Source organism: Siniperca chuatsi, linkage group LG1 (genome assembly GCF_020085105.1).
Source record: "Siniperca chuatsi isolate FFG_IHB_CAS linkage group LG1, ASM2008510v1, whole genome shotgun sequence".
NCBI classification, from domain to species: domain Eukaryota; kingdom Metazoa; phylum Chordata; class Actinopteri; order Centrarchiformes; family Sinipercidae; genus Siniperca; species Siniperca chuatsi.
The window spans coordinates 415001-425738 of NC_058042.1; positions in this window are offsets into that span (position 1 = coordinate 415001).

Here is a 10738-nt window from a genome sequence, read left to right on the forward strand (position 1 = left end):
TTAAATTTATCATGCACCAGGGGCGGGACCAGAGGGGTGGCCAGAAGCGGCACAGGTCCCCCCTGGGTCCGATTGGCACAGGCCCCCCCTGGGTCCGATTGGCACAGGCCCCCCCTGGGTCCGATTGGCCACCCAGAGTGCGACTACAAAGTGACACAAAACCACCACAGAGAGAAGCAAAACCACAACAAAGAGACTCAAAACCACCACAAAGAGACTCAAAACCACAACAAAGAGACTCAAAACCACCACAAAGAGACTCAAAACCACCACAAAGAGACACAGCCGCTGTATGACACGGAGACCTGCTGATCCGGTCGGACTGGATTCTACGTGACTGGTTCCCGTACAGAACCAAAGAAGCTCTGTGTTGATGCTCTCTTGGTTTAAATAGCAAACTGAATGCCACACATCACATCACTATGTAATCTGGAGCCGTCGTCACGGCAAAAGAAAAACAAACAATGACAACATGTGTAACAGCTATAACTGAAATAAGTCAGAGGAGACAGGAAGTGTGTCTGACAGGAAGTATTTTACTGTGTTTGTGAGGATTGACAGGAAGACGGACACTTGTGAATCTACAGGCTGGCCGAGGAGGCTTACTCTTTAACACCCAACCTGGAAAACACAACAGCCAATTCTATTTGTTATAGTGTACCGCGCTCCTGGTCCTTATTTAAATCAAGTTTAGTCCTTAAAACAGATAAAGTGGTTATTGTAGGTGATTGCAATATTCATGTGGACGTTGATAATGAGCCTTAGTACTGCGTTTATCTCATTATTAGATTCGATTGGCTTCTGTCAGAGTGTACATGAAGCCACTCACTGTTTTAACCACACCCTCGACCTTGTTCTGGTATACGGCATTGAAATTGAACATTTAATAGTCTTTCCACAGAATCCTTCTTTATTGGACCATTATTTAATAACTTTTGAACTGCTATTACTGGACTACACACCATTAGGCAAAAACTCCTACACTAGATGTCTATCTGATAGTGCTGTGGCTAAATTTAAGGAAGTGATTCCGTCTGCATTTAATTCAATACTATGTCTCAATATAACAGAGGACTTCTATGCTAATTTCAGTCCCTATCAAATTGACCATCTTGTTGATATCGCTGCAGGCTCACTGCGAACGACACTCGCTCCTCTAAAAAAGAAGATAATAAAACAAAGAAGGTTCACTCCATGGTATAACCCCCAAACCCGCAAGTTAAAGAAAACATTGTGAAAACTTTGACCCCATCCCAACTAGGCTGCTTAAAGACATTTTACCCTTAGTTAACACTTCTTTACTGGATATGATCAGTCTGTCTTTATTAACAGGCTATGTACCACAGTCCTTTAAAATAGCTGTAATTAAACCGCTTCTTAAAAAGCCCACTCTTGATCCTGGGGTCTCAGCCAACTATAGACCTATATCTAACCTTCCCTTTCTCTCTAAGATCCTTGAGAAAGCAGTCACCAATCAGTTGTGTGACTTTCTAAATAACAATAGTTTATTTGAGGATTTTCAGTCAGGGTTTAGAGTGCATCATAGCACAGAGACAGCACTGGTGAAAATTACAAATGACCTTTTAATTGCATCAGACAACGGACTTGTCTCTGTACTTGTCTTGTTAGATCTTAGTGCTGCGTTCGACACCATTGACCATCACATCCTATTACAGAGACTGGAACATGTAATTGGCATTAAAAGGAACTGCACTAAGCTGGTTTAAATCCTATCTATCAGATCGATCTCAGTTTGTACATGTTAACGGTGAGTCCTCCGTGCACGCCAAAGTTAGTCACGGAGTTCCACAAGGTTCTGTGCTTGGACCGATTCTATTCACCTTATATATGCTTCCTCTAGGCAATATTATTAGGAAACACTCCATAAACTTTCATTGCTATGCAGATGATACCAAATTATATCTATCGATCAAACCAGATGAAACTAACTAGTCTCTAGATGGCATTGCCCTGGCCTCCAGCAGCACCGAAAGGAACCTCAGAGTTTGATCAGGATTAATTCTTTAACTCCCACATGAAACAAACTTTAAGGACTGCCTTCTTTCACCTACGCAACATTGCAAAAATCAGGGGCATCCAATGCTGCAGAAAAACTAGTCCATGCATTTGTTACTTCTAAGTTGGACTATTGCAATTCCTTATTATCTGGCTGCCCGAATAAGTCCCTTAGGACTCTCCAGTTGATCCAGAAAGCTGTGACGCATGTACTGACAAGAACTAGGAAAAGAGATCATATTTCTTCAATATTAGCTTCTCTGCACTGACTCCCTGTAAAATCCAGAATAGGAATCCCCAAGCGGGGATTTCAAAACCTTTGACTTTTGCAGCTACCCCTATAAAAGACTCCGAACAATGCAGTCAGAGGTGACCGAGTTCTGGAGGTGCTGGAGCCAACTTGCTGTTCCCAACATGTTTGTAAGGAGCAAGTGGCACACTGCACAGAGAAATGTCACTGTTGGGGACCTTGTCTGGTTAGGCAACCAAAATACGCTGAGGGGACAATTCAAGCTTGGCAGAGTCGTCAGTACCAATCCAGATAGTAAAGGTGTCGTGAGGGACGTCAACATCAGGATCTTTTCAAGCCACTATCCTTCACAGGGACGTCGGGTGGCTGAGAACAGATGTAGAGTCAAGTTAGAAAAACATCTTAATTGACCACCAACTTTGCCTTTAAAGTTGGCCCCAGTGTTTCCAAGGGAAGATCGAGTGGGTTAATTGTATTTGAATAATAATGATAATAATAACTTTATTTGTATAGCACATTTCATGCAAAGATGCAGCCCAAAGTGCTTCGCAAGACATATCATAATAATAAAAATCAAAGCCAATAGGAAAAAAACAAAAACATTCTGGTTTACGTTTGCTTACTAACATGGTTAAATAATGAAAGATTAAACTATGGATAATAGTTTGTTGAACAGGCTTTTAGCTACAGCATGTTATGGGTTTATGATGGCTTTACTGCATACTTTAATATTACTGTAAATAAACATGGTTATAAAATGTTTTATGTTAAAATGCAGTAAAATACATACATTAACCGATGTTAAGCCAAGAGTTATGACAGTAGTGGGCATGAGTTTTATTTGCATTAAATGTGAGATAATAGTGAAATAATGCACTGATGCACTGAAGTTTTTTTTCCAATATAGACAAACGTGTATATTTTTCTGTTGCCTATTTACTTTTATTTGCGATAGCATATATGTATATATATTTCTTTTTTGGTGTTTTTCTATTCCAAAGTTTTTCACCTAATTAAGCTAATGAAACTATTTAACTGAACTATCAAGCTAAACTGCTGAACCTGCCAGAATAAAAGGAGAAAATAAGGAAAAGCTGTTTGGTCATTGAGTGGAATCCAGTTAAAAACCTCTGGGTAGATGCTTCTCTCTCAAGTGGGGAAGCTGCACACATTCTTAAACATAACTTGACACTGACTGTGGCTTCTCTTCTAAGGCAGAAGTCTATTCGACAGACCAGGAACATTTTAAAAATGTGGACTAACGGACAGAGATAAAAATTCTGTAGGAGTACCGTGGTGGAGTTAAAACACCTGATGGCAGCGATCCTTTTCCAGACCTGCTCCAGATCACTTAGAAAGCAAGTAATTATCAGTGGGTCTCTGCCTGATTCTGCTCTACATGCATCTGTTGGTGTTTTTCTGTGTTCGTGTAAAATGTATCTGCAGAGTCCTGCATGTAGAGACTCTGTTGGATGTTTGTCCCGGCAGGTAAAGCTCTGATGACTGAGTGGACCCCAGACTCACGACCAGACAGCGCAGTGGGCTGCATGACACTATCAGATATTTTAAGCCAAATTTTAATTGGAATTTAAAAAATCATAAAATTTTCTCTTAATTGCATTTAGAGCTCTTCGAGCTTTTTCTTTTAGTGCTTTCACTGCCATGTTGAAACTCCCTGATGCTGGTATGGTTATAGGCTACCAGTGTTGTAGTCAAGACCACCTAAACCAAGACCAAGTCATGACCAAGACCAGAGTGTATCGAGGCCGAGACAAGACCAAGACTAAGGGGTTGAGACCAAGTCAAAACGTAACTTAGGAACAACTATTGGTCACCACATGCCCTGTCCCCACAATTTCTCACAAATTTAACACTGCATTAGCTAGCGTTGCATCCGTCAATATATACTAACTAAATTAGGTAGCTTGCGCACCCAGCAACGTAGCAAATAGCCGGCAAACAACTGAAACTAACGACCTGCGTTTATTTGTCAAAACGTGTAACCACGCCAGTAAAAGGGATCTGTGTCTAATTGATATGGTAGGTAGCAAATATATATAGCTAATTTGTTAGTTTTGGTGCAGAGGCAGATTAGCTAGCAAGCTTTGCTAGCATCACTTACACTTAGCTTACCTTTCTTTATGCTTACTTTCTAAGTGCAGATAAAAGTTTGACGTGGTCCCAGCTGTCTCAGTAAAAATGCATTGTAGAATTTACAAACTGCGGTGTGTTTTCTTTTGGACGCTGTGTTTCAGATTAACTCGTTGTGGTTTGTGTAGCCAACTTTTATTACATAAGATTTGGCTGAGACCGAGACGAGACAGAGTAAAAATGCGGTCGATTCCGAGACGAGACCTTCAAAAAGTGGTCTCAAAACCGGTCTCGAGTCCTACAACACTGGGTTATACCAAGGTAGGTATAACTCATACTGTGTTCAATTATATGATTATTTATGTTAAACTGGTATTTGTTCTCTCTCTCTCAGAGGACAGGATGTGACCTCATGTCAGTGGTTGTGTCAGCAGGAAGCAGCTGTCAGTGTGGGAGGACTTAAGTATGACATTATGTCCTCGATCACATGTTGTTGTTCGGGGTGGCAGAGTCTCCAGGGACCAGTATGACCTGCAAGCAGGGAGTCATGTGACCATCAGAAGCATCAGCGGGCTTCAGTGGCTTCAACATACAACAAATCAACGCAATCTTCATCCCCAGACTTTTTTTTTTTGGGTTAGGGGAAACTTTCTATACTTTGTGAAACACTGTCTACAACAAATGATTAATTCTTCATGCCATGGCATTACATGTAAAACATCAATTTATTTATTTATTCATGTGAACAAAATGTGTTCTCAAACTGCTGTTTCATAACATTAAAGTTGGCCTGTCCATTTCTCACCTTTCTGCTGCACTCCACGTTTCCATTGTCAGCTGGTTGTTGTGTTGCTGCACTTCCTCTTTTCAGTCAAAGTTCTGCAGTGAAGTTCGTCGTACTGCAGGATCACAGTACCAGGTGCAGTCGGTGGGGATTTCAGAGGCGTTTTCATGAGCTCCACCTCACTCGCAGACGCCACCTGGTGGTTGTTGGTGCACACAACAGCTCCTGGGTGTTAGAATTAAAATGCAAATGAATTGAAGTGCTGGGACGGTAATGATCCGTCACTGAATCTGAAGAATAAAGTGACACAACTGTACATTTTGACATCAGAGGTTAGTGTGACAGAAATAAAGAGAATGATTTGACATGACGTTTGATATTGCAAGCAATTGACATATGTGCATTAAAACTGACGCGTTAACACGTATAATAATAATATTAATAAACACGTATAATAATAAGAATACTAATAATAAACGTTTTATATAGCACCTTTCAAATCACAGTTACAAAGTGCTTTACCATTAAACAGAGCACATTTAAGAAAGAAAGAAAATAAAACGAACTAAAAGCCATAAAACATAAATGAAATCACCGAAAAGCAGTTTTTAAAAAGTGGGTTTTTAAAAGTGATTTAAAAGACGAGACCGAGTTTGCAGCCCAGATCTCCTCAGGCAGGTCCTTCCAAAGTCTAGGAGCCCCGACTGCAAAGCTCCTTTGTGGATCAATCTGGACCTTGGAACAACAAGGAACGACGTATCAGAGCAGGATGAGATCCGATAAATATCTAGTTTAGTATAGTAAAGCCTCAGTGTCATTGGTTGGCAATACAGGGTTCGGCCCCTTTTGGCGAATATGATTACCATCATCCCGCCTCCTTCCTGTCATCACAGGTGCAGAAGCTGTGGTCAAATGAAGTGCGTGTTATTCAGGATACATTCGGCAGAAGGTGGTGGCAAAACGGTCAGTGTACGAAGTATAATTCATCTGAGATAGTTTATCTTGCACATCAGATAATGCTTCTTTTCCAGTTTTACATTCATGGAGAGCCAATGTGAAACTGGGACTTTCCAGAAGAAAGAAAACCTCATTAAAAACCACATCGACATTTGAAACAACTCTAATAACTAAAGATTTTCTCAACAGTATGTCGTGTGGCTCGCTTCATATTTTTCCACAAAGTAATCAACAAAGTTTCACTTTCTAATATCCAGCTGCTGTAGTAGATGTTGATTTGTTTTAAAATGTGAAAAGTAAACCTCAGGAACCGCTTTTTCTTTTTTAGAACGATGAGAGAAATACTGAACGAGTGTATTGAGTTACAGAAGCTAGTGGCCGCTCTGGGACAATAAATCTAAATCTCCTATCGAACACCTGGCAGCGCTAAAGGCAGGTGAAATGCGAGCCACAGTTTAACAGTTTAACAGTTTAACGTGTGAAGATGTCAGAGTGTTACTTGTTGAACTGACTGTAAAAACATGCGAATGTTTAACATGTTTACACACTTATTGAGCTCCATGGCTTGCCGTAGTTAAATGGCAAAAAACTTTATAAAGCAAAGTGATCCATGACAAACTATTATTTCCTCCATCAAAAGGTTACAGATCAAACACTGGAAACCAGTATGAGGCTGTTGGTGAACTGGGCAGCTGCCAGAGAACACACAAAGACCTGTGTGAGTGTGTGAGTGTGTATTAATCATGTTGTACTCATGTATTACCCGCCTTTTGGGGACAAAACGCAAGTTCCCATAACGTAAATCATTAAATTTTAGAGTGAAGACTTGGTTTAAGGTTAGTGTAAGGTTAGGGTAAGGTTAGAGTAAGGTTAGGGTTAGGTTAGGGTAAGGTTAGGGTAAGGTTAGAGTAAGGTTAGGGTTAGGGTTAGGTTAGGGTAAGTCTCCAGGAAATAATTGTAAGTCAATGTAATGTCCTCTGAAGTGATGGAAACACGAATGAGTGTGTGTGTGTGTGTGTGTGTGTGTGTGTGTGTGTGTCACATACTTCTTCATTGCCGCTCCTTTTTGATTGACGATGTTATGATGTTGTCGTGGCTCGTTGCCGGGGCAACCCTTCCTCACATCACGGAGGGGTAATGACATGCAAAGCACACACACACACACACACACACACACGCACACACACGTTATCAGATTGATCATCCGGCGTCTGACCTGCTGATCACTGATAATAAATCTGATGTGTTGTTTTTAATATGACAGAACTCGTCCCAGTGATGCATGTAACTGGTTTGTGTGAAGAACCAGTCCGGAGCAGCTAATGATGTCATCCGTGTGGATTGAGAGGAACAGATTTATTGGCTGTAACACTAATGAACTAATTACCCTCCAGGACTCGTCACCACATGGTTTTAATTTAGCTGCTTTTCACAGAAACAGAACCATCAGCGGTAGAACAACTGACTGATCTATAAAACCTTCTTCTCCTGGAAATAATAGTTGCAGTTCAGCTCACTCACTTATCTTACTTCAGGTAGGTTACCTGAGACAGTCTGGCTTTAGGCCTCTCCAGTCTACTGAGGCTGCTCTCACCTCACTCCTTTACGACCGTCACATTCCCTCTCGTGGAGTTCCCCAAAGCTCGGTGTTAGGACCCCTGCGGTTTTCATTATACATGCTCCCACTTGGCAGCATCCTCCGTGAACCGTCATTTCCATTTACACGCCGATGACACATTCAGGGCCGGACTGGAACAATAATTCAGGCCGGGAATCTAACGTCAGTCCAGGCCAATCAACAGACGACGCATGCTGTAAGCGTTTTGTTGAAATATTTTTTCTGTTTACTGTTTATGCCAGTATCTTTTAGTTTTAGCGTCTTCAGTTTCAGGAGTTAGTCGATCGCACTTCCATAATTAAGGCAACGGGAATAAATCTTCACATATATCATGCTTGTGCACTTTTGGAGTGTTTGTTTTGCACCTGGCGCTGGTTTTGTTTGGGTGACGGTCTACAGTTGTGAGGGTGCTCCCGATGGCCAGTCCGGGTCTGCTCAGATTTAGATTCCCATCCTGCCAGAGGATCCTGGTCATCTCCCCGGACTTGAACATGTTTATCTACCGTTAGATCTTGGCTGCGGGCGAAGCTTCTCTACCTGAACACAAACACATCACAGTTAGCCTTCTCCCATCTGCGCTACATTGCCCCAGTTGCCCCAGTTTTAACAGACCCCCAGGTCTTCCTCACTGCAGCACAAGAACACAACACAAATAACAGCGATTCTGTCCTCACTTCACTTCACGCTGCTGCTGCTTATTACCCACAAAACTCTTCATGGACGAGCAGCTTAAACACCTTCAAATCAACACTGAGGTTATAAGTTATCTATATCACCTGCACCTTCCCGAGTACTGGTTTCTGTTCTGAAGTTTTGTGTATTTTGCTACAATCTATTTATTTGTAAAGTGTACTGAGACTTGTGATTTTACATTTAGAATAAACTTACTTACCTCTGATGGGTCTCACTTTGAAAATATATCTTCTTCCTCGGAGCCGCAGAGCTCCACTGCTGTCCAGAAACTGTTAAAACACATCAGCGAGCCGCTCTGCTGCACTGGGTGACATGTTCCTTCATCACCACGAACACACACACTGTAGTTTATTCTGCCTCCACCCCACACACACCGTCCTGCTGCCCCAAACACTCACTACAGCACCACATGTGGATTCATCCGCCGCTGGAAATAGTCCCCAACAGATGCTCTGTTTCCTCCTGTTGGTCTGATAGAAACTACAGCGAGCAGCTGTTTGAGGAAACTACTGAGCCTTTTTAAACAGGAAACTACAGATCTGTGTTTTTAAAGATTTACGTCTTCAGCAGGAACCAATGGGCTCGCAGCTGAGAGCCGCAGACAGGAAGTGAGACGGCACTGAGAGACGGACCGACACGTTGCTGGTTTGAGTCCGAACATGAGATTTGATGACAAGAAGGAAAACATAGAATAACACCAGACTGATTATTTAAAGGTTTCCTTGCTGGTTCAGAGACAGGAAGTGTCCGTGTTCCTCCTTACTGATTACTGTCAGAGCTTCATCGTGAGCGGTTCATGCAAATATACATTAAGGAGTTCAAGCTTTATGTTTATTCTAACTCATTAATATCTGAGATCTGGGACCTCGCTGATGTCACTGAGGCAGTGTCTTTGCAGTCTGTCTCTCTCGTAGATGTGAACGTTAAATTCACTACGAGACAGCCAGAGCAGCTGACACCTGGAGTCACAACAGTCCGGTAACCTGCAGCAGGTGCACAGACTGAAACTCTTCAGTTCACAGACAGTCAGGACTCAACACAGCTAATGCAGCAGCTGTCATCTACGTTACTTTTAGACTGACAATAAACCTTTTGTGCACATTGTAATAACTGGATGAAGACAATTAACACATCGTGCAAAAACAAAAATTAGATTAATTCAACGCATGGCTGCAGGAGTAGTAGGATCGGCATTTGGATATAAAAGTATAAGAAACTGATCAGTTTTTGTCATTAATTGTTAAACAGGTAAACTCAGCTGACGTGAAAAGAAACACAAGCACCTCAGAAGAAGCCGAAACATCCTGTATGTGAAGCGGCTGCACGTGTAATGAGAAACTCAGCAACAGTTCAACATGTCGTCTTCTCTTCCTCCCTGAGTCACATGTTCAGATCGATACCTCTCTCGTGTCTGCACGCTAAATATGAAGCTACGGCCAGCATCTGGTTAGCTTAGCTTAGCATAAAGACTCTGTCCAAAGGGAACAGAATCCGCCTCCAGCAGCTCTAAAGCTCCCTGACTAACATGTTATGTCTCGTTTGTTTCATCTGAACAAACACTAAAGTGTCAAAAACAACAATTCGCCGTTTTACAGAATATGTACCGGACTATTTATTGGCCAGGCGCCAGGCTAGCGCTACACAAACTACAGCAGGAAGACACTTGACATGAGAGGCTGGAGGCATGTGATTGGAAAGTGTCAGAAAAATGATTTGAAAAAAAGAGCCTTTTGAAATAAAAATATCTATAACTAGTAAAAAAAAAAAACAACTTGAGTTTTATTGATGAATTGATGACTGTAGTCATGAGTTTTAATAATTGAATTATTTTGTTTAATTTACTGGTTGATTTATACATTTTACTATAAACTTTAATTACTCATGTGATTATTTATTTCATGTTGTATTTATTTATTTAATTTTGGATCCTTTTGGAGTTCCACAGATGTCAGCCATCATGACAGAAGAGTTTGAACAGGGAGTGTGTAATATGCATGTTGGGCGTTAGCATTAGCATGATTGTACTTTAACAACGTGTTTGTTACTGCTGCTGCAGCAGAGATGTGTAGTGGTGGAACAGAAGCTAGACAGGAAGTGATGTCAGGACTTCAGCTCCGTATAAACCACTTCATCCCGCTGGCCCTCAGTTACCATGGAGACCAGCGAGACGCGGCGGAGGAGCTGTTCACTGGGAAACAGTAAAAACAACTGGGAGTTTGTCTCCACAGGAACACCAGCAGAGACACAAACATCCTCACACACTGAACCGCTTCTCAATGACGTACAAAGTTAAGGTTCACAGGTTCAGTAACAAAGGTCCAGTCAGAAA